This window comes from Cervus elaphus, chromosome 20 (genome assembly GCF_910594005.1).
Source record: "Cervus elaphus chromosome 20, mCerEla1.1, whole genome shotgun sequence".
NCBI lineage: Eukaryota > Metazoa > Chordata > Mammalia > Artiodactyla > Cervidae > Cervus > Cervus elaphus.
The window spans coordinates 108437578-108441695 of record NC_057834.1 but is presented as its reverse complement, the minus strand read 5'-3'; the positions used below and the strand labels follow the sequence as shown (position 1 = coordinate 108441695).

General features: G+C 47.6%; 1 non-coding gene across 1 annotated transcript; it reads left to right on the top strand.

The window, feature by feature from the left end:
* Positions 1-3267: 3267 nt before the first annotated feature.
* Positions 3268-3340, top strand: TRNAG-UCC. The gene has a single exon. It is a non-coding gene; the product is annotated as a tRNA-Gly (tRNA).
* The last annotated feature ends 778 nt before the right edge of the window (positions 3341-4118 follow it).

Genomic DNA, 4118 nt, shown 5'->3' with positions numbered 1-4118 from the left:
CCACTGTAAGTCTGGGAGGTAGGAATTATGTCCATTTGTCCAAAGAGGGAAACTGAGCCCCAAAGATAAGGAACTAATGTGTCTGAGCTCCCCTGTACTGAGGTCACATGGCCAGGATTTGACCCTGAGAATTCTTGGCCCCACAGATGCTGCTCTTCCCCCTGCCTCACTGCTGCTTCCCCAGGGCCTTTGGTCACAAAGGCTTCTGAAATGAAAGTGTCCCTTCTGGCTCGGCCCTTATCCTAGGGAGAGAGGGGCCTGAGAGCCACAGGCTGCCTTTTCGAGAGCGTGTATTTTTCTCCCTCTTCAGTGGTGGTTTAAGAGAACACTCCTCACTATCACTGGCATTGTCACCAAAGGATCTATGGGTGCACGGTTGCCAGGGTGATCAGTGACTGCAGTGAGGAAGGACTCTGCAGGAAAGGCTCTGAGGAAGCTCCATGGAGCTCTAGAATGGCATGAGCCTCCCTCACAGCTGCAAACCACCCCGTCCAGTCTCGTGCGTCATCCCCTCCCTCTCCAAGGGTTTGACTAGTAGAGGGTGCAGTACTCTTAAGGGCTGCTGGCAGGTTTAAGGAAAGAGCAAGTAAGATGAAGAGGAGAAAAGGTGGGCTTTTTAGAGACTTAATGGGCTTCCCTGGTGACTCTGATGGTAAAGAGTCCACCTGAAATGCGGGAAACCTGGGTTCAGTCCCTGGGTTGGGAAGATCCCCTGGAGAAGGGAAAGGCTTACCCACTCCAGTATTCTGGAGAATTCCATGGACAGAGGAGCCTGGCAGGCTACCGTCCATGGGGTCGCAAAGAGGTAGGACACGACTGAGTGACTAACACACACACTCACGTTAGGGACTTAACAAGGGTTGAGTGGTGGAGATGCACTCAGAATGTGGTAATCATGGTAATCAGAGATGGTAATCATGGTAATCATCTCTGGCCAGAGATGGTAATCAGAGGCATGTGTTACTATGCCACAGTTTATGACACTCCTGTGTGTACTGGCTCACTGAACCCTCTCCCTCCTCTCCACAGTATGTTAGTTTAGCATTATATTTACACTGTCCCTCTGCTGGAGTCTCCTATCAGTCTGTGAGCACCTTGAGGCCATGGGCTTTGTATTGTTCATCTTGGCCTCCCCAGAATCCATAGACTGGACTGGGAAACATTTGATGAATGAATAAATGCGCTGTGTAAGTGCGTGAACAAGCACCTATCCAGGCCTTTTGACCCTCAGTCCACCACAGTGATCTCCCCCACCTTTCTGAACTCCTATAAAAATTATTGCCTGGCATTTGACATTCATATGCAAACTTGCGCCATCTCTTGAGATGTTGTATTGAGCTATAATTTGAACATTTTATTGTTATTAAACATTTCACATGGGGATTTATGTCTTGTTTTCACAACCATTCTGTGAGCTCATTCATTCATGCAGTAAGTACTCATTGAATTATGCACCAAGCATTGTCACATGGGTTGCCTCATTTAATTCTCCCCCTTCTCTGTGATTGTTCTTGTTCAGACCCTACTGTGTGTCACAGGCACTGTGCTCAGTATAGTGTATCATTTGTCCTCAAAGAACAAAAATTCAAGTGCCTTGAAGGGCTGCATTAGTCAGTCTGATGAGGGAAGCAGTTGATTGCTTAGAGGGAGGGAGTGTGTTTACACAGGGCACTAGTACATGACGGAGCAGCTTGTACACCTGAGAAGGGCCCCAATGAGAGGGTGAGAATGGGCTGAAATGCAGTCTGCTCTGTGCTCACCAAACCATGCACCAGGGCACAGAGCAAGGTCTAGCTACAGGTAGGAACAACTTTTCTTTCACTGGATGGTCCTTCAGCCAACCAAGAGCTACTTTTTTCTAACATGCATAAGGGCATTGCATGTGCTAAGGGTGAGGGGGTGTATTATTTACAATGTGTGTTGGGGACAGGTAGGAAATCAACTTTAGGGTGCACACCCACCCTATCCCCAGAGGCATTAAAATTCAACGAAGTAGATTGTGCTACAAACAAAATACTTCTGTAAAACATATTCTACTTGGAGCCACCCCTAGTTTCCAACAGATTCCTGAAAGAACCCTACAAAATAGACATCAGCCATCCAATTTGGACCTCTGGGACAACTTAAATCTCAGAGAGCCAAAGTGACATCTCTGAGGTTACAGTTTAGGATGTGAGTGTCAGACAGGTAAAGTAGTGCTAGAGCTAGAGCTGGAACTCAGCATCTGGAAAGTAGCAGATCCTGGACACCCTCCTCTTGATCGCTAGGTTTCTGTAGGGACTCCAAGCATCCAATGGGGCGCTTAGGGAAAGCCTGGTGAGATTTGCAGATTTGGATTTTAAGTGTGTGCTGTTGTCATAGGGAACCCCTCCAACAACAGCCCCTCCCTGGCACCATCCCCCACCCCCCTTCACCACCATGGGGGCATACAAAGATAACACAAATGTTCCCCAGGACAGGCTCTTGTGTGCGCCCCTGTCCTGGCGTTGCCATGCGGGTCTTTCTGCACCCCAGGAGGAGCCTGGGAACCGGCGCAGGAGCGGCTGTGTCTGTCAGCCTCACAGGCAGTGATGAGTCGCTGCAGACAACAGACATGCCGGGGGCACCGAGGACCCATTCTGTTTACTTCGCCTCCCTACTGCTCAGTTGCTCAGCCCAATCTGTTTCAGGAGTCAGTGAAAAGAGTGAAAAAGAAAATCCTTTAAACCAACTGGCCGAGATACTTTGCAGGTCTAGCTGGGGGCTTCCTAGCAAAATGAGCAGTCTGTGGTTTCCAAGGCTCCCAGCTAAATAAGCGCTCTGCTGCCGGCTCTGCTGTTAAATCTCTGTGTGGCCTTGGACCAGGCACCTGCCCTTTCTGGGCTCAGGTTCTTCTTCGTAAACACAGGGCATTGGACTGGGTGGGGCTGGAGGCTCCTGGGAGTCCCATGGGCGATGGTTTAATGACACTTGGCAAAACTGAACATGGGGAGAACACTAGGTATTAAAGGGCAACTGGCTGCCTGATGGAGAAGAAGATTTGGTAGTTAGATGAGGAGCCCATCCCTCAAACACTGTCAACACTGATGATATTAATTAAATACCTTGTTTGGGACCCTTATAGAGCCAAAGATGAATGCCAGTTGGTAGGTGTTGGAGGGGTCTATGAAAAAGGATTATGCCCTTAAGGATCTGACCCTATTGAGAAGCAGCAGTGTCCTGTGTTAACAAGATAAAAGGGCCTTTGAAATCAAGGTGCCCTAGGTTCAGTTCCCTGTTCTGGGGAATTCCCTGGCAGTCCAGTGGTTAGGACTCCATACTTCCACTGTGGGGGGCCCAGGTTCAATCCCTTGTCAGGGAACTAAGATCCTGCAAACCCTACAGTGAGGCTAAATAAAAAATGAATAAATAAATAAATTTTAGAAGATAAAATTTTTTTAAAAATTCCTGGTTCTACCCCAAACAATAGATAATTATTGAATGAATGAGTTCACTGTGTGTCCTTGGACAAATCACAACTTCTCTGAGCAGTGGTTTCCCTCCATTGTTAAATGGCACAATAATAATGCCAATTTTACAGGGTTGTAAAATTAAATAAATGATATAATTAGCTCCCAGTAAGTAATCAAAAACACTAGTTTTCTTCCCCTTTTCTCTTTCCTTGAAGAGGCACAATGTAAAACTGCAAAAAGCTTAAATAGACTAGAACAGAGACAGAGGATCTAGAGATGCAGCAATGTGTGTGCATATACCTTCCTGTGATTTGATGGGTTGGGAGAAAGGGCAGGATTTCATGGGAAGCTCCTTGCTGAGATTCTCCAAGAGATGCTTAGAAGTCCGGAACCTTCTGCCTCTTTCCATGACCTTCCTCCCTGTGCTCAGGTCTGTCAACATCCTACCCATCACTTGGGGCTCAGGTCAGAAGCCACTTCCTCTTTGAAGACCCCTGTGAAACTTGAGCTATCTGTAACCTCCTCTTCTTTGGACTCCACCAGCCTCTCCTGTATGCCTCCATCCTGTTGGAGCTTGTGTTATAGCTATTTGCCTCTTATATTCCCAGTAGGCAAGGAGCTCCTGCAGGTTAGAAACCAGGTGGGTCTTACTTATTCCCACTACATCTCAGAAAGATGTAGGCCTGG